Source organism: Myotis daubentonii, chromosome 1, assembly GCF_963259705.1.
Source record: "Myotis daubentonii chromosome 1, mMyoDau2.1, whole genome shotgun sequence".
Taxonomy (NCBI): Eukaryota; Metazoa; Chordata; class Mammalia; order Chiroptera; family Vespertilionidae; genus Myotis; species Myotis daubentonii.
In genome coordinates this window covers 156,431,481-156,452,471 of record NC_081840.1, presented here as the reverse complement: position 1 = coordinate 156,452,471, position 20,991 = coordinate 156,431,481, and the positions used below count along the sequence as shown (strand labels likewise).

At 41.2% G+C, this 20,991-nt stretch overlaps 1 protein-coding gene and 1 pseudogene across 1 annotated transcript in view; one reads left to right on the top strand and one right to left on the bottom strand.

The window, feature by feature from the left end:
* Positions 1 to 20,991, top strand: part of IL2RA (interleukin 2 receptor subunit alpha) — a 55,123-nt gene that overhangs the window by 14,572 nt on the left and 19,560 nt on the right. The window lies entirely within an intron of this gene.
* On the bottom strand, positions 7,844 to 9,045 carry LOC132226989 (THAP domain-containing protein 5-like; annotated as a pseudogene).

Below are 20,991 nucleotides of genomic sequence, written 5' to 3'. Positions count from 1 at the left end.
TTAGGTTGAAAGTCCTCTTTTGACCAATCATTATCTTGGCAACCAAGACACAAATTACACTCAAAATCATGTGTAGAATTGTTCAAATTTTCAGGTTCAGAATCGCTTGAAATTACTATTTTTCGCCTTTTTGAAGGAATAACTATACCACTGCCACTGTCAAAGCTTTCATCACTTTCACTTGGAAAATCTGATAAATTGTTAGCAAATATACCCAGAATTTTATCATGTTCTTCGTCACTATCCATGGTTACTGAGCACTTTAAAAATATCAAATTGATATAAAAAACAGTTTTTATTACTAACGACAATAGACTAATCACTTTTAATTCCTTTTGTAATTTTTAACTTTAGCGAATGCATTTTCCGTTACACCATTTCTCTCTAAATGATAACAAAAAACCAAGAATTTTCATGATTGGCCACAAGCCTTAGAACAGAAAACACGAGAATTCCCGTGATCCGTCCGCAATGTGTTAAATTGGCTTTTCTAGCCCTAACTGGTTTGGCTCAATGGATAGAGCATCAGCCTGGGGACTCAAGGGTCCCAGGTTCGATTCCGGTCAAGGGCATGTACCTTGGTTGCAGGCACATACCCAATAGGGAGTGTGCAGGAGGCAGCTGATCAACGTTTCTCTCTCATCGATGTTTCTAACTCTCTATCCCTCTTCCTTCCTCTCTGTAAGAAATCAATAAAAAAAATATTTAAAAAAATTGGCTTTTCTAAGGCCAGACCCTGGGGTATAAGAGAGGATTTTTGGTAACATAACCTCCTCCCTATCTTGTGTTTCCCACCCCATCATCCCACTGGAAGTGTAAGGTCAGGGGCAGCATGGTGGGGGTCTGGTGAGAACCTGTTTCAGGGTCACAGATGCCCACTTCCTTGCTGGGTCATCACATGGCAGAGAGCAGGGAGAGGAAGGCAGCTCTCTCTCTGAATCTTAGAAGGTCATGAATCCCATTCATGAGGCGTCACCCTCATGACCTCATCTAATTGTAAAGGCACCACCTTCTAATAACATCACATTGGACAGTAGGGTATTGGAGGGGGGTGGGTACAAATATTCAGTCCAAACAATATACGCTTGTGTCTTGTTTAAAATTGTGATTCTAAGAGCAAAGAGTGCCTTCGAGTGAGGGGCCCAAGCGTCACTCCCAGGAGGTGGGAATGGAGATGACGGGAGAGGGTGGCTGAAGGCAACATTTGACCCAGAGTCATTCCAGGTTTTGCACATGTGGATTTGGTGTGCTGACACAACTAGTGCCTGTGTCGACGTGGCTGGCCCTTGCCTGACACCCAGACTGGGCTACGTTTCTGAGGAGAAACCCTGTTGCTGAAGTCTCCATTGTTTCACATGACTTTTTCCTTTTTCCATCTTTTCTTTGTTTCTCTTCTGGTCTTAAGTTTCTACCTGGCATCATACTTAACCTATCTAGTATTCTTTACAGTCTCAGTGGAAATTCCGTTGTTATCCAGTTGAAAATCTTCTCAACTCTGCAGTCTAATTCCGCAGAAAACTCTCCTCGTAGTAGAAGACGTAGAAGATGGTGGGTGGGATTCACCCAATTAGCATATTTCTACTAAAAATATTATTCCATCCCAAGAATTAGGTTTCAAAGATTTGAAGGAAAACTGCTTTTAGATTTCAGAGAAAGAACAAGAGTATATTTTTACCCCCTTGTTTTTCTTATCTGACAACCCTTTAAGTTTCATCAGGTTGACATTCTGTGGTGAACTTGTGGTTAACCCTTTCACGTACAGAAGCTTGAGAAGACTTGAGGGGCAGAGAATAACAGTCTCAACATTTCACGGTCAGAAGCGCTTGAGATTCCAAAACATGACAGTTTCGATGTAGATTCAGCTGCTGGGAAAACTATTTTTGGTTGCCTGCCTTCTTTTTTCCTTCCAAGGTGAAGAGAAAATAACTGGATTCCCACCCCTGACTCCCCTTTTATTCTTGGTAACAAGTGTTGAAGAAGGCACCGGTTGTTTTCCAGAAGGGTCTTACCCCATGAGCCACTCATTCTTCAACTGTGGAAACTCTGACTATTTGACCTAGTAGGCCCAGCCAGGCCTCAGGAACTGTGGGTCAGAAAACACGGAGATCATAGATGCTAATCACTGCAGAATGTGCCCGGCTGCACCCAAGTTTCCTCCCTCAGAGCACACAGTCTCCCCTCTTATTTCCCCAGGGAACCAGGTGCTTTTTCTTTTTCTTTAATCCTCACCTGAGGATGCGTTTTTTATCCCACAACCTAGGTATGTGCCCTGACTGGGAATCGAACCTATAATCTTTTGGGGCTCAGGATGGCGATCCAAACAACTGAGCCACCTAGACAGGACAGTGTCTTTTCCTTAACAGCAGTAATTTCCCTTGACCCAGTTGTGGTCCCCATCCTTGTGACGTCAAACTTTGCTTCTGCCACATTCCCCTCAACATTTATTCACAAAGATGGGTATTTGTTTGAGTGAATGAATGAACAGTATTACCACTGCCAGTGCTCCCAATAATTTATCCAGTGCCCGTGTTGATGAAATAGTTTAAATAAATAATAGGTGATGCAGGCAGCCAGCAACAACCAGAAGTGGCTGGAAGTATTCAAACTAAACTATGGGGACCTAGCTGGCAGTGATCAAGGAATTGACCATATTTTATTTTATTATTTATTTAAAACGTTTCTTTCTTTTTTATCCTCACCTGAGTATAAGTTTGTATTGATTTTTAGAGAGAGAGGGAGGGAGAGAGACAGAGAGACATTTATGTGAGATAAAAACATAGATTGATTGCTTCCCGTACATGCCCCGACCAAGGATTGAACCTGCAACCTAGTTACATGCCCTGACTGGGAATCGAACCTGCAACCTTTTGGTGTACCAGACGATACTCCAACCAACTGAGCCACATGGACAAGGATACCATATTTTAATAGATTGAAACTCATTATAAACTATTCATGTGAATATAGGTGGGAGGGAGGAAACTAATATAGAACTCTCATAAATAGTTCTTAGATGATGAATCCATAAGAAACTCCATTTCTTTGCTCTGACACAATCAAGCTGTAAATAGTTAACATTTTAAATTTTTTTTTTCCAGCTCACAAAGTGACCTTACGTATTTTATCACTTTGTCCTAAAAGCTGCACTGCTTGAGAGCTATAAAGGCAACAAACAGGATTTATGGGGCTTTTTACAGATTTCAAGATCCGTTGGCTTACATTATTTCTACTGACATATTTCTATCATTCATAACTTTGCCATTCACACTCCAGCAGAACATTCTACTTATAGTCCCCTGAGCACCACATTCCCTCTGCCAAGTGGGTGACCTATTCTGCTGAACCTGTCAGGTGAACCTCTTTTCACCCTTCAAACATGGTAGAATCAAGAGCAGCCTTTCTCCTTATCTGGCTCATAGCCAGGGACAGAATTACCCATGGGGGGCGGGGGGGGCGCACCATGTCAGGAGACCCAGAGGACTAAATGGCAGGGCCAAAGGCAAAGACTTGGAGTGTCCAAGAAGCTCCTATGGTCACATGCTGGTTAATGGTTCTCAGGAATCTGACATCTGCTCTTTGATTGGCAAACTCAATCGCTAAAGTAAAGCAATAAAATGCAGTCAACATCTCCCAACAAAAACTCAGTCCGTGTTAGACAAACCCACTTCCTGGATCAAAGGAAAAAGAAGGGAGGCTTGTTATTGTTATAACCAGAGTTGAGTCATACAGGTGGAGAACACATGAAACCTCGCCTCTAGGCCATTTATTTATGCTACCAGTACAATCAGTTCTATGCTTTAGGATGCTTGATTTGACAATATTTTAAAGACATATTGGAGGAATGGAGAGAGGAACGGTAGAGAGAAATGATAAGATGCTATTGCTATGGCAGGTGAACATGAGGAGGTGGTGAAAGTGGAGCTCAGAGGAGATGTGAACAAGGGTATTGCACAGAGTCCCTAGCCAGGTTTCTCAGTTGGTTAGAGTGTCATCCTGATACACCAAGGTTGTAGGTTTGATCCTTGGGGGTACTTACCAGAAGCAACCAATGAATGCATGAATAAGTAGAACAACAAATCCATGTTTCTCTCTCTCTTTCTCTCAAAATCAATTATAAAAAGAGTATTGATCAGATGAAAATAATGACTCTTAGGAAGAGATTTGATATGAGGGCAAAGGAGAGGTGGAATTTAAAGAGGATGCAGAAGGATCAAGCTTGGAAGACTCAGATGATGGGAATGTGAGGGTCAGTAAGAGAAATGAGGGTCATTAAGAGAAATAAGCCCAAGAAGAGGATCAGAGGCTTGTCTGTATATTTGTTTTTAACTTTTAATTTTGAGATAATTGTAGATTCACATGCAGTTGTAAATTATAGAGATCCAATATATTCTTCATGACTATAGCACAATATCACAAGCAGAAAATTGACATTGATATAATCTATGAATCTTATTCAGATTGCACCAATTTTATATGAACTCAATAGTGTATGTGTGTGTCTAATTCTATGCAACTTTATCACATGTATAGATTCGCATGACCACCACAACAGTTAAGATACACAATGGTTTCCACCACAAGAATCCCTCTTGCTACCCTGTTGGAGCCACAGACACCTACCTCCTTCTTTCCTAATCCCTGACAACCACTAAGCTATTATCCATTTCTATAATCTGTCTTTTTAAGAATGTTATATAAATGGAATAATATAATATGAAAATTTTGAAATCGACTTTTTTCACTTAACTTAAGTCCCTGGAAATCCATTTTTCTCCACTTAATTCTCCTGAGATACATTTTCAGCATCCCTTAGCTGGCATTATCTTATGAAGAAGAGTGGAAAAATAGAAGGGCACAGAGTATGTCTAGACTAGCACTCAGGGCTAGAGATACAGATCTGAAAGAGACAGCGTGGCATCATTACTAAGAATATGGGCTCTGAAGCCTAGAGGAGACGCCCAGCTCCATTAATGTGGGTCCTTGAGCTGTGTGATCAAGCCAGAAATTACATCAGGCAATTTATCAAACCTCCCAGCACTTTAATGTCTCATTTGAAAAATGGCAGTAATAATTATAACATTTGTTTCATAGTACAGTTTTCAGAATTAAATTAGTAAATATATGTAAAGGGCTGAAATGATGAGACTTCTGAGAAAAAATAGAATGACAAGAGCCAAGGTCAGTTCATTGGCAAATTCCTACACTGTACCCTTCTTAACAAATTTTTGGTCATGTATTACTTTGAGAATCTTGTGAAAGCTATCTTTCTAATTCCAGGCTAATTATAACAAGAACATCAGACAAATTCCAATAGTGAGACATCCTACAAAATATCTGACTAGTATTCTTCAAAATTGTCAAGGTCATCAAAAACAAGGAAAATGAGAAACTATCATATCCTCTTCATAACCAAGAGGAGCCTAAAGAGACATGACAACTAAGTGTAATTTGGAACTCTAGATGGGATCTTGGAACAGAAAAAGGACATTAGGGGAAAACTGAGGAAATCTGAATAAAGTATAAACTTAATTAATAATAAGGTATCCATATTGGTTCAGTAGCTGTGACAAATGTACCATCCTCAGATATCAATAATGGGGGAAACCTGGGTTAGCGAATTTAAAGAATGAGAGTCAAGTGAGTATTCAAAGAAAGAAAGCCAAAGAGCTGAGGAACCAGGGGATCATGATGTCTTAGGATAACAAAAGTGAAATTTCAAAAGGGAAGAGTTAAATTTGGAAGAACATGCTAAACAAACTTTGAGGAGAATGAGAGCCACTGGACTTGGCAACTCATAGCTTTTTAGTGTGCGCTTAAAAAGATACTCCAGTGGAAGCAGAAGACACACTGAATAGCAATGGAATGAATTGGTAGGGAGGAAATAGAAACAATGAGGTGAACTATTGTTATGATATACTGAATTAGGAGGCAAAGAAATAAGGATTGATTTTGGGGGGCAACTTAAGTACTAGATGCTTATAGGCTGAGGAGGGGGGTCCAGTGGGAGTTGGGAGCTAGAGCAGGGACAGCTGACAGGGCACAGTGCCAGAGGCAGTAGAGGAGAAGTAATCCAAAGCACAATGGTGTCAGGTTTAGAGAGATCAGGAATATGTCTTAAGTGGAAAGACAGAACAGTGGAAATGATGAGTAAAGATGGGGTCATTATGAAATGTAAAAAGGAAAGTTGAGGATACTCAGAAGCAAAGGAGAATGCAGAAGGCAAGTGAGAAAGGGATACGAAGCAAATACATCACCTGACCAAATTCTTAGTATAACTAAGGGTAGGGGTGGCAGTAGAATGCAGAATAGTGCCCAATCTTTTGACTTCTGGCTCTCGCTCTGCACCACTAGCTGTGTAATTTTGAGTAAGTTACTCAGACAGACTCTTAGGCTACATTTCTTCAAATATGAGTAAGATTGGAATTCTTTTCAAAGGCATGTCATGAAAAATGTAGGGTAAACTTAAAAAAATATGTGTACCAAAAGATATTATAATTTTCAAGCTAGCACATATCATCTAAGCATCCTCAAATTTTCATAAACTTCACCCAACTATCAAAGATAGCCTCTCATTCCATGGCCCTTTTCCTAGCCTCCCACAGGATTGCCTCCAGGGGGTAAATGAGCTTAAGGCACTGTGAAATTTGACCAGGGATCTGGGAGGAATTCTTCCTACTCCATCTTATGGATGTGAGGAGGGACCACAGTGAACCAGTGAGTGGAACAGGAAGAAGACTTGGGTCTCTGACACTCAGAACTGATTTACTTTCCTTAAACGTTTAGGTGGTAGACTGAAATTGGCCAACAAGCTCTCAACCCAAGGTCATCATACTAAACGTCTGTCATTTTAAAATGAAGACAAAGTGTTCTCTTCTTTTAAGGTGTTCACATTTCTTACCTCACCAACATCTACTCTATTGACTGCATCAGCAACTCTCTTTGTCCTACTGGGATCCATTGTGTCATCTCCCTTTGCTCCCCACCTGCCAGTGGTTGTCCAGTCATACTGATCATCTCTTCTCTCTCATCTCTCCAATCTACCTACCCCCTCTGCTCTTTCCCAGTCCCAAGGCTTCTCTTAGCTCTCACTCAGCCTATTATAATGGTCTATTAATTCCTTACCCCTCAAACTGTGGTTGGAACAGCAGCAGCAACCCCTGGGAGAAATTCAGGTTCTCAGGTCCCACTCCAAACCTGCTGGATCTGAATTTGCATTTTAATAAATTCCCCATGGAACTCATGTGCACACAAAAGTTTGAGAAGCACTAGCCTAATTGATCACTCTACCTCCCACCTCTTGCTGCCCCCAGTTAGCCATCTGTAAATGACCCACTCCCCCCAAAATGTTCTTCTTAAAGAATAGATCTGAGTACAGCATCCCATAGTCATAAACCTTCAAATGGCTCCCTGGTGCCTCACAGATGACATTCACACGATTTCCTCCATGATTTTGTCCTAACCATCTACCATCTAGCTTTCTCTGCTAGACGTCCTAAGTGCTGAGACTCAATGCTGACCTAAGTGGAACGGAGAGCTCTCAGTTCCTCAGACATACACAGTATTTCCCCAACACATCATCTTGTCTCTCTCATGCTGTTCCCTTTCTTCTACTAATCCGTGCCTGGGAAATCCCTTTTATCCCTCCAGACTCTGCTCACAGAGTCGTTATTTTCATAGCTCTCTTCCACTGTCCTACCTACCATACACAAGTAATTGCTTCCTTCTGGGAGTTCACATCACTTTGCATTTGCTTTTTTTTTTTCCTACCAGTTATCATTTTTCTGCAGTTCATAATGTTAGGGCACTCTTTGAGTTTCATAAAGCAGATAATGTTTTCATTTATGCAGGAAAAAGTTCACTTTACAAATAATTTGGTTTGGCTGCAAAACGCTTATATAAATGTCATAGCTTTGAGATGTCTTTATATCATAGTAACTTCATATGTTGTGAAATGGTTTTCTATAATCTTGACATTTTCTTCAGAGAGCCAGTTCTTCTGTTTTAGTTGCCTTATAAGAGCTTCCAAAGACTTCAACCTCCCTAGAGTTTGTTGCTCTTGTAGCTCAAGAAGAGTAATCTTTGAATGTCATTTAGAGACTTTCTGCCAAAGATGCTCCTTATTTATATCCTGTCTGCAGTAAGAATGTTCAAGTTGTAAGACTTCTGTCTCATAGTCTAGCTCCTGATTGGAGTCTTCACTGTCTATGTCTTCCATTTCTACAGTTTCTTTTTGGACAGGCATAAAAAAATTAATTATAGGTTTGGAATTTTCTGTGGGTACATAAATGGCAATAACAGATTCTTTATTTAGGTTTAATTCTTCAACCGTTTGAGTAATTGTGCTGAGTAAGAATGAATTTTCCTGTGCTGACTTAATTTCCACTGAATTATTTGTAACAAGATGATTGGTAGTTATTTCAAGCACATCTTGGGTTTCCAAGGACTGCGGAATACTTTCTGAATTTGAAATTGTCAAAAGTAATAGTTGTTGAGTTTAGATTCTCAAAAGATGTGTGAAAACCACCTATGTCTTGGTTAATTGATGTTTCCAAGGTAGATTCTAGTTTTCCAGTATCTTCCAGTTTAACTAGATTAAGAGTTAATATGTTATTGTGTATACTTCCTGCTTTTGGAGCTGGTGGCTTCACCAACGCAGATGAATGGAGTGATTCTGCATGTTCAGGGAGGACTCCTGTATTAACTGTATTTTTCTTTGGCTCTTTTGATGCAAATGATTCTTGTGACTTGCCTTTCAGGCACACCTCTTTCTCATACTCTATTTTTTTCTTCTGACAGTTGTTTTTGGAGGGTCTTTCTCCTGACTGTCTTCAGGCAAAGAAAATATTGTTGGAATTGAAGTTTGTTTCAAATATCGAATCCCCCATCTGATGTCAAGAGAGTCAGGTGTGAAATGGTCATTACACAGGAACTGGTATTTACTGGGCATCCATGAATCTCGTTTCATGTTCTTTAACCATTTTTCTCAACTTTCTTTGTCATGTAGAGGAAACGGGTAAAAACTCAGCTCGAGGTCCTTATTATTCCTTCCCCACGGTTATTACAGCAAATTGCTGCACAGTAGCGAGGCATTGCTCCAGCACGCCCCGGAGGGAGACCCAAGACCTTGCTGACTCCGGCACAGCTAGGCCCTTCTGGCCCGTGTGAGCAGGTCCCACTCCAAACCTGCTGGCCCTTGTGGGGGGTGGGGGGCAAGTCCAGGCCACACGCCACCGCGCCTGCGCCCGGACAGCTTCCTTTCCCCATACCACAATCTCTGATTTGTCATTACTCCTACCTAATGTTTCTTGAAAGTTTCTCACCATGGTCTGCCAAATTCCTAATTCATTTTACTGCTATATTCATATTTGTTCCTGAGTCTGCTGTCCTGTTTGTTCAATATTTTGAATCTGACTTCTGCACAAAGCCAATGGCATCACCCTCTGAGCTTTTATGGTTCCTTAAGGTCAGTGAAAACCTTTTATCCACACTTCTGTCCTCTTCATCCTTTCTTCTTTCTGAAATATTTAAGTTTGCTTCTTGAAAGAATTTCTAAAAGTGAAAGTAAAAAATTTAAAGGCAGAAAAGAGGGCAGCAATAGTAGGCTTTCTTGTGATTCCTGTCCCACCACCTCTCTCTGAACTTCAGTCTCCTGCCATGTAAAGTCAGGATGACAATATCTGCCTTTCAGTGGTGTAGTAAACATTAAAGGCAATCTAGACAAAGGATCAGCACACAGGCAAGGCTCAGCTATTATAGTTACTATTATATAAATGGCCCCAATTGGAGGACCTGAGTTCTCTGACTTCTTCAAAGATAATGATCTGAATTAAACCACAACATTTCATAACCACTTTCCAGTGACCCAGATAGTTTAGACATAGCTCTACTTCTCCTCGAGAAAGAACCTTCCCCAGCTGGGTGAAAAGCACAGTCGTTCCTGAAGATTATGATTCTATATGATGGGAAAGTACTGAACTGGGAATCAGGTTGCCACACAACCTATTTCCTCATCCACAAAATGTGGAAGTTGACCTAAATGATCTTTAGGGTTTCTCCCAGCTCTCAGTTTTAAGATCCTTAAGAGTTATAGTCAACATGTCCTATGGTATTTTGCACCAGAAATACTTGGTTTTTGCTGGTTGGGCTTCCTAAGGAAGTTGGATACTACCTTTGACATCGGGTATATCATGGTTCTTAGATCTAACATAGAAGATGAATGGCTTTAAGTGAAGAACCAGATCATTTCTTTATTGGGTGCCCTGAACTCTTAATATACTTCTATACTCTTTGTGTAAAGCTTAGTAAATCATCATCTAGAATCTTCTGTGCTTAGTGCAGTGGTCGGCAAACTGCGGCTCGTGAGCCACATGCAGCTCTTTGGCCCCTTGAGTGTGGCTCTTCCACAAAATACCACATGTGGGCGCACACGTACAGTGCGATCGAAACTTTGTGGCTCATGCTCAGAAGTCGGTATTTTGTGGAAGAGCCACACTCAAGGGGCCAAAGAGCTGCATGTGGCTCGCGAGCCGCAGTTTGCCGACCACTGGCTTAGTGAGTCATTCTATTGTATAGATCAGGGGTGGGGAACACAGAACCTGAGGGCCCTATAAGACCTGCAAAATCACTTGATCTGGCCCTGCCAAATAAACTGAAGGCAGGACTTGAAATTCAATAAATCTGGGAGCTCTTTTCATAGCAACATAAATTTATATTAAGTGAATTATATCAAAAAATGTTATAAACATCCAAATGGCCCTTGGCAGAAGAAAGGTTCCGCACCCTGGTATAGATGGAGAAGAGAGGCACAAAGATGAAGCCACTCAGTTTTAGAAACAGTGATGGTTGAGCTGTGGGTAAGCATAACTTGACCTTGATTCACCCACAGAGCGAAGAGTTTTATCACAGACTCTGTCCACATCCTTTTGAAGCCCCATCCTTTCCCTTATTTTTCAAGTTGCTCACATGGGCCACAAAGGCCAGATGCGTTCCTTCTCATTTTAAATAACATCAGACCAAAAAAACCAAACAACAACAACAAAAAGCAAGCGTTTTTCACCCACCCATCTTTCCTCCAGCTAGAAAATTTTCACTGCACCCTCTTAGATATTGAGTAAAATAGCCTAGAAACAAATTGCTTTGTAAGCAGGTTGCACAGCACCTGAGGCCCCTGCTCACTGTCTACTGGGGGAGGTAGTCCTTAGGAAGAGGGCAGCTAGAGAGAGAGAGGCTGCAGCAGCCATTGCTACTCTCAGTGTGTGATTGCAGCACCAGCAGCATTTGGGAGCTTGTTAGACATTGTCTTAGCTTCCACATTCACCTATCAAATCCAAATGAGCATTTTAACAAGACCCCCCAGGGGACTTGTGTGCACATTGAAGTTTGAGAAGCGTGGCTGTGAACAACTTAAGCATGGGTCCTACTGGTTGGAGAGAATCCAATTTAGACGTCACTCTCCCAGATCAAATGACTTCCAAGTGTTGATATTTCTAGGACACAACATATCTCAGCACAAAACTCATTTTAGTTATATTCCCTTTAGAAAAAACCAAACGGGTAAAAAAAATAAAGGAGTGGGCTTTATGTAGGGGGAGTTGGCAAAATAAAATAAGGGGTGTCAGGATTCCAAATCCAGTTAAGAATCCCTGAATCGCTTGCTCCTGTTCTTCTTCCTGTGTGATGGAAACACTTATAGGAAGAAAAGAGAATACCTCCTTTAGCTACATTTCTCATCTTTTTTTTTTCTTTGAAACCCAAGCAATAGAAGCTACACATTTCTATTTGAGAATAGTGATGGGTGGTTGGTGATATGGTCTAACACTTGAAAGGAGAGAGCATATGTCTGGGAGACAGCAAAGCTGGTTTGAATCCCTAAAATTGTTGCTATGTATCATACAAAAGCCGAATCTTTCCCTACCTAGCATGGCATGTGAGTGACATGGAGAAGTTGAGTCTCCAGCAATCCATTGGAGGGAAAACAAAAAAACAAAACAGCAGGAAAAAGAGAAGAGTGTCTCAGGGCTCCTCACTCTTCTCTCCAGACCTGTCGGGTGATACAAGCCAGAGGAAGGTGGCTCTGTTATTGTCACTAGTGTCAGCTGAAGAAGCCAAAAGTGCACTCAGAGTGTTATACTTCAGTTGAGGAAGAGGCAACAAATCCATAAATATCCCAAGGTGAGATGCACCTGTGATAGTATTTCAGAGACAGTGATGGAGGCGGGATGTGAGAAGGGAGTGGAACACATGGATCCTGCTTGTGTCTTCCAAATTACCATTCGTAGAAAAAATGTGAAATAATATGTGAAACATTTTCAACATCAGAAGAGCTCAGTTTAATGCTCTCTTAATGGATGCCTAGACCCTTGGGATTTTCAGGATTAGTAATGTGTTGCTGTTTCCTTTTCCCACAGTTCACATAAAAGGTATGAGAGCTAAAGGGTCAGGCCATGTCAGTATACTCCTGCGCCTATTGTAGGACTTCCCTGCTGTGAGCCCCACTTTCCAAGCTCTGGGAACTTACTTATCACCATCTCCCAAGGTTAGGAATCTAAAGTTTTACTCCAATCCATAGGCAGCATACACTTTTTAAAGTTTTTTAATCAAGTATTTTTTGACACCCATATATCTTGGTTTATAATAACATTAACTAAAGAGAGAATCTGGTGTTCAACTGGAAAGAGATATGAAATCAGATGAGATGGTTGGAAGTCTTTACCCATTAGTTCCTCCTCTGCCTCCCACTTCTCCTTAATTTTTTTCTTCTCTCTCATCATTTATGTTTCTGCAGAGTTTGTTTTCAGGCTCTAGAACTGAGGATGGAATGATTATATTAGCTACACTACAGGCCTGGTGCACAAAATTTGTGCACCTGGGGGGGGGGTCCCTCATCCTGGCCTTCACCCTCTCCAATCCAGGACCCCTCGGGGGATGTCTGACTGCCTCTTGCAATCTGGGACTGCTGGATCCTAACCACTCACCTGCCTGCCTGCATAATCACCCCTAACCCCTCTGCCTGCCCGCCTGATCGCCCCTAACCACCTCTGCTAGATTGCCTCTAACTGCTCCCCTACTGGCCTGATTGCCTCTAACTGCTATCCTGCTGGCCTGATCGCCCCTAACTGCCTCTGCCTCACCCCACACCCAGGACCCAGGATTCCCTCCTCCGGCTGGTCACAGGCACCCAGGACCCAGGCCGGCTTGGCCAGGGCTGGCTGCAGCCGCAGGGGACCGTGGGTGGGCGGCTTCGCACGCTGCAGGCACTCGGGACCACGGGGTGGGCGACTTGTCCCTCTCCTGGGCCGCAGCCTGGCTAGTCCCCATTCCTCTCTCACGAGCTTATCTGTGCCTGGCTGGTCCCATTCCTCTCTCACAAGCTCATTTGTGCCTCGCTGGTCCCCATTCCTCTCTCCTCAGTGTTGAGTGTCTGAGCAGTTGTGGCGCAAGGGTGTGAAGGCATGATGACCATTTGCATATTAGCTCTTTATTATATAGGACTAGTGGCCTGAATTCATGCACATTGAAAGGAAATTAATTAGAAGAATTATTTTAATATTGCTATTCACCCTTTCTCTACAATAGAAGTGTCAACCAAATTCACATCAACAATGACAGATGGAAACACACACATGCATTTGGCACCAGGAAGAGCTTTATATGTATCGCGCATGTGCGAGTCAACTTAGCCTTTTATAGATATAGAATAAACTTGCTTACTTAGACCTGCTTTCTGATGTAGTTACACTTTTTCTAGCCCTGTGAAGCACCCCAACTTCTCTTTCAGGTAATTGTCAGCAACACAGCTGTAAATATCAACATGAAGCAGATTATTATTGTAGATCACTCAGGGAGAACAAAGGGTGAGATATTTAACTGCAGCAGTGTTTGACTATATTTTGTGCAGTGAGAAAACCTGAAGTCATTTTCAAGGTCCACCATTTCTTCTTTTCAGTTGAGTCAACTTCCTAAGCTTTCTAAATCTCCATTTTCTGGCTACAGCAAACCTGAAAAGCCAAAGGTACTTGACATCTGTGGGATGCAATGCTAATGGGGAGTTCAGGCTCTGAGGATGACCTTGAGAGAACCACATGTCTTCTATGAGATTCTGGTTCCTCATCTATGAAATGGAGACAGTGTTTCCTCAAACACTGTTATCAGGGTGAAATGCTAATGCAAAAGTCCTTTGGAACAAAATAATCCTATACAAAAGTCACATATTAATGATTTATCAACCTTCCTCCTTCTTTTTCTCTATCTCTTACTTCCAATCCATCACCCTTCTCCTGTGTTTAACTCCTTATAATTAATTATTTGGGAATCCAGATCATTCCCTTCTTGGGAAGAACATTTTTCCATTTCTACTCCAAACTTCAACTAGTTGGCAAAGAGCAGAGGATTGTATGAACTAATTTATGTTAATGAGGGATATTAGTCTGCTCAGGCTGCCTTAATAAAATACCAGACTTAGCAGCTTAAATAACAGAAATTTACTTTCTTAAACCTTTGGAGGCTGGAAGACCAAGATCAAGGTGCCAGCAGGGTTGGTTTCCTCTGAGGCCTCTCTCCTTGGCTTGCAGACAACGGCCTTCTTGCTGCCTCTTCACAGGGTCTTTTCTCTGTGCCCATCCCTGGCATTTCCCAATTCCTCTTCTTATAAGGAAAAAAGTCAGATTGGATTAGGTCTTGCTCATATGAACTAATTTAATCTTAATTACCCCTTTAAAGGCCCATTCTCTAAATACAGTCACATTCTGAGTTTCTGGGGGTTAGAGCTTCAACATATGTATTTTGGGGGATGCAATTCATCCCATAACAAAGAGTCAATAATAAGTGATATTCTAAAATTCCTGGCATTGTAAAGAAGATGCTGAAGGAGAAAGCCATAAAGGATGACTAAACGAAGGATGGAGATTGCAGCATCTCATGAACAGTTTTATAGCAGGGCAAGGGGGGGGCGTGTTGGGGGGATTGGGGCTAAGGGCTGTCTTGGCATCCTTCACAGACCAACACATAGGCAACCACCAGCAGCAGACACTTTAAATACTCTCAGTAGAGAAAATGACATCTAAATCCAGAATTGTACCAATACTTACAATTACAGAGAGAAAATATTTCCCCTCCCACCTTCTAAAGAAAATTCTGTGTTTGCCTCCTGAGCTTCTAGGCCCATTGTGAGCCAAAGAAATAATAGAGCTCAGTGCACAGAACAATTTAGAGTCAGAGCCTTAGGTAGAAATGAGAAAGATAGGCACAAGAATAAAGGCAGACAAATATCACATGATCTCACTTATATGTGGAATCTAATGAATACAATAAACTGACAAATAAAATAGAACCAGAAGCATGGAAACATGGAACAGACTGAGGAATCTCAGAGGAAATGGGGAGAGGGGTTGGGAAGAGATTAACCAAAGAATTTATATGCATACTAGAGGCCCGGTGCACGAATTCGTGGATGGGAGGGGTCCCTCAGCGTGGCCTGCAGGGATTGGGCTGGAACCAGCAGTCCGACGCCGTCTGTCTGCCACTCCTACCTGTGGCTCCCGCTCATCCCGGCTGCCCCGCTGCGCCTGCTGTGGGCTCACACCCAGTCGGTCCTGATCAGGAGAGGCTTGTGCTGCTGTAGCAGCACTCACCAGACATGAGTCCTGGGGTCTGGCGCCTGGGGGGTGGAGGGTGGTGGAACACAATCTGCCCTCCAGGTGGACAGTGGGATGCCCTTGCTGGCCAAGGATCCGGATCGGTCCCACTGATTCGCATGGGTTGTCGGGAGCCACCTGGCGGCCACTTTTATATTGTTTCTTCCTTGTGAAGTGTCTAGGGAGGGGAAGTGGCTGCAGTGCCTGAGGCTGATTTCCAGGAGGCCGGTCCATTGGTGTCTGGTCTGTTCTCGGGAGATTGGACCTGCAGGACTACTGGGGGAGTGAGTGGCTGCTGTGGGGCTGGTGGGCCGCCAGGGCAGGTTTGTCAGCTGAGTGGCACTCCCGCTGTGGGAGCACACTGACGACCAGGGGGCAACTCCTGCATTGAGCATCTGCCCCCTGGTGGTCAGTGAGCATCATAGCGACCAGTTGACCGGTCATTTAGTCGTTTGGTTGTTCAGTTGCTTAGGCTCTTATATGTATAGATATGCATAACCCATGGACACAGACAATAGTGTGGTGAAGGCCTTGGGTGTGAACCCAGTGGAGGCGAGTAATAGGGGAGAAGAAGGGGAGGGGCATCTGTAATGCTCTCAACAATAAAGATTAAAATAAATAAATAAATAAACAAACAAACAAATAAATAAAATAAAGAATAAAGGCAGAGAAAAGCTCCTCTCTGTTAGCTGAATTTTGAGAAAGAATTTTTAGAGATTTTAGTGAGTAAAAGTAGAGAATAAGGAAAGCTGCCATGCTATGTGGGAAGCAATTTTTAAGGGCTAATATAGGGAAAGAAGATTCAAAGACGTTTTGCTGGGTCATGTAAATGGAATTCTCCTTTGTTGTTTCTCTGCAAGATTTCAGGATAGACAAAGCACTTTCAATTCTTTTTTAGATGTTGTACTATGGTTTCTTTTATGGCAGCTAAAAATATTCCAGATTTATTACTATTAGAGTAAAAAGGAACAAACCCCCAGGGCTATCTTTCCCACTCACTCTCCCAGCGCCCACTTTTTTTTAGATGGTGTTTCAGCAAGACATTTCAGGGAAAAGCATTTTAACCAAGCTCATTGCTACTTCTTAGCTAGAGACCAGGTAAGTTTCAGTGTTATAAATTCCAGGAAAGATGCTTTTATAAAAGGAAAGTCTGTAGGAGAAAGAAGTTCTGGAACTTCTTCTCCCCACATGATCTTTTCAGATACTCAGGCTAATTCATAACAACTCAGGAAATTTCCATGATCTTATTTAGAAAAGCATGCTATTATGGCAATTAGAGTTTTTTTTTTAAATATATTTTATTGATTTTTTACAGAGAGGAAGGGAGAGAGATAGAGAGCTAGAAACATCGATGAGAGAGAAACATTGACCAGCTGCCTCCTGCACATCCTCCACTGGGGATGTGCCCGCAACCCAGGTTACATGCCCTTGACCGGAATCGAACCTGGGACCCCTGAGTCCACAGGCCGACGCTCCATCCACTGAGCCAAACCGGTTTCGGCAGATTTAATAAAAAATAAAAAAAATCATTAAGCAGATTGCTTAACGACTCTTGTAATTATTGGTTACTGCAAATAATCAAGGATTGACCAACCTCTGATGCATTTGGAATCTGATAATTCAACCAGAAACCAAAAAAATTTATAACCACATAAATTTGAAAAACACACAAATATCCTTAAAAACTCTAATTGCTTGCCAAAACCGGTTTAAAAATAAATAAATAAATCTTTATTGTTCAGATTATTACAGTTGTTTCTCTCCCCCTCCCATAGTTCCCACCCCCACCCACTGCCCTTATGCGTCCCCACTGTCCTCATCCATAGGTGTACAATTTTTGTCCAGTCTCTTCTTGCACCCCCCACACCCTTTCCCCCCACCCCGAGAATAGTCAGTCCACTCCCTTTCTATGCCCCTGATTCTATTATATTCACCCGTTTATTCTGTTCATCAGATTATTTATTCACTTGATTTTTAGATTCACGTGTTGATAGATGTGTATTTGTTGTTCATAATTTGTATCTTTACCTTTTTCTTCTTCTTCCTCTTCTTAAAGGATACCTTTCAGCATTTCATATAATACTGGTTTGGTGGTGATGAACTCCTTTAGCTTTTTCTTATCTGTGAAGCTCTTTATCTGACCTTCAATTCTGAAAGATAGCTTTGCTGAGTAAAGTAATCTTGGTTGTAGGTTCTTGGTGTTCATCGCTTTGAATATTTCTTGCCACTCCCTTCTGGCCTGCATAGTTTCTGTTGAGAAATCAGCTGACAATCGTATGGGTACTCCCTTGTAGGTAACTAACTATTTTTCTCTTGCTGCTTTTAAGATTCTCTCTTTGTCTTTTGCTCTTGGCATTTTAATTATGATGTGTCTTGGTGTGGTCCTCTTTGGATTCCTTTTGTTTGGGGTTCTCTGCACTTCCTGTACTTGTAAGTATATTTCTTTCACCAGGTAGGGGAAATTTTCTGTCACTATTTCTTCAAATAGGTTTTCAATATCTTTCTCTCTTCTTCTGGAACCCCCATAATTTGGATGTTGGTACGCTTAATGATTTTTTTTAGATAAAATTACTAATAGTGAAATGCACAGATGTGTACAATTTGATGAGTTTTGGCAAATCTGTACACCCATATAATCAACGTTTCTGTCACCTCACTTTGAGTCAATCCCCACCCACCACAAGAAACCTGATTTTTTCTGTATACTAGTTTTATCTTTTCTTGAACTTCATATAAATGGAATCAGACATTATGTAGTATTTTGTGTCTAACATCTTTGTTCAATATGATGTTTCTGAGGTTATTTAAAGCTACTCATATGCTTTCATTTCTACTAGTCAAATACCTAGGAGTGGAGAGGCTAAATGTAGGGTAGATGTATTTAACTTCATTTTTAAAACTTTCAGTTTCCCAAAGTAATGGTATTATTTTACACTCCTATCAATAATATAAGAGTTCCAGTAGCTTTACTTCCTCTCTAGCATTTGGTAGTGGCTCCAGTTTGCTTTTTCTTTATGTCTACTGATGTTGAGTGCTCTTTCTAGTGCTTATTGATCATCATGTATTTTCTTTGGAGAAGTGACCCTTCAGGTGTTTGCCCATGTATTTATAGGGTTACTTGCCTTTTTTATTGATTTGTAGTTCTTTTTATAATGTGGACATGAGTCTTTTTCTCAGATATATAAGTTGCAAATATTTTCTCCAAGTCTATCTCTAGCATTTATTTTTTCCATTTTCTACTCATCTTAGGATAAGTAGAAGTTTTTAATTTACTTTCCTTTTATGGTTAGTGTTTTTCTTCTTATCTCTAGGAACTCTCTGCCTATAACTAGCTTGAAGAGCTACTTTCCTTTATTTTCTTTTACCAGCATAATAGTTTTTAACTTTTATTTTTATATCTACAATGTATAGATCTAGTGTCTAAATATTTAGATATGTAACAAAATGTATTTTTGGGTATGCAGTATTCTGTTGATCTAGCTTGTCCAGTCTTTCACCAATACCACACTATCTTGATTACTGCAGCTTTACGGTAAGTCTTGAAGTCAGGTAGTGTCAGTCCTCCAACTTTGTTCTTCAATATTGTGTTAGCTATTCTGGGCCTTTTGCTTCTCCATATAAACTTTGGAATCAGTTTGTTGACATCCACAAGATAACTAGCTGAAATTTTTACTGGGATTGTATTGATTCTATAGATCAAGTTGGGAAGAACTGACATATTGACAATATTGACTCATCCTACCCATGAACATGGAATATCTCTCCATTTATTTAGTTATTTGATTTTTTTCATCAGCGTTTTACAGTTTTCCTTATGTAGATCTCATAAATATGCTGTTAAATTTATATCCAAGTACTTTATTTTTTTGGGTGCTAATGTAAATGCTATTGTGTTTTTAATTTCAATTTCACTTGTTCATTGCTGCTATATAGCCAAGCAATTGACTTTTATATATTATTTTTGTATTCTTTTGTAAAATCCTCACCCGAGGATATTTTTCCATTGATTTTTAGAGAGAGGGGAAAGACAGAGAGAAATATCGATGTGAGAGAAACACATCGATTGGTTGCCTCCTGCACGAGCCCCAAGCAAAGCCTAGGCTGGGGAGGAGCCTGCAATCGAGGTATGTTCCCTTCACTGGAATTAAACCTGGAACCCTTCGATCTGCAGGCCGACCTCTCTCCACTGAGCCAAATCGGTTAGGGCAGTGGTCCGCAAACCGGGGCTCCCGAGCCACATGCGGCTCTTTGGCCCCTTGAGTGTGGCTCTTCCACAAAATACCACGTGCGGGCATGCACGTACAGTGTGATTGAAACTTCGTGGCCCATGCGCAGAAGTCAGTTTTCGGAAAGGAGATAGAGGAAACAAGTATACGAGATGAGTATCGATGGGAGAGTTGGAAGGGGTCCACCTCAGCAAATGTACCTCAATCAGATTGAGGACGTTTTTAGCAAAGGCCAGCTTAGGAGTACCCTAATGAAGTTAATAACAATGTACCTACCTATGTAGTTTAAGTTTAAAAATCTGGCTCTCAAAAGAAATTTCAATCGTTGTACTGTTGATATTTGGCTCTGTTGACTAATGAGTTTGCCAACCACTGGACTAGGTCTAGCTTTGTATTCTGTAACTCTGTTATAATCACTTATTAGTAATGAAGAGGGTTTTTTCTTGTCTGTTCTTTCAGATTTTCTACACAGTCAGTCATGACAACTGCAAACACAGGCAATTTTATTCTTTCTACCCAATCTGTATGCCCTTTTTTCCCTTTCCTTTTCTGTTGCATTAGCTAGGACTTCTAGTACAATGTTGGAAAATGGTGGTTAAAAGGAACATCCTTGCCCTGGCCAAGTGGCTCAGTTAGTTAGAACAGCAGCTTATGCACCAAAGGGTTGCAGGTTCGATTCCTGGTCAGGGCGTGTATGGGAAACAACCAATCAACGTTTCTCTCTTACTTCGATGTTTATCTCTCTCTAAAATCAATAAAAACATATACTTGAGTGAGGATGAATTAAAAAAATGGGGGGGGGGGCGGACATGCTTGCCATGTACCTCCATTGGTTGTTCTGATTATTATGCCTATCTTGTTTTAACAGCCAGATTTACCTTCTAATACTTAAAAAGTTGCTTGGTAGTGATGTCTGATAAGTGCCAGTGAGTGATACTGATGATATGGGCTGTAGAGAGAAATGCCCTTTTGCAGGAGTTAAGGGATAAAATAAACTTTAGCCCAGTCTCTATATGAATTACCACTCTTTTTTTCTGGACAGAGGGAAAAAGCAGAACTAGTATCTATCTATGCCTATTATGTGCCCAGTGCTCTGCAAGTTACCTTAGTATGTTATATGTTACATCAAGTAA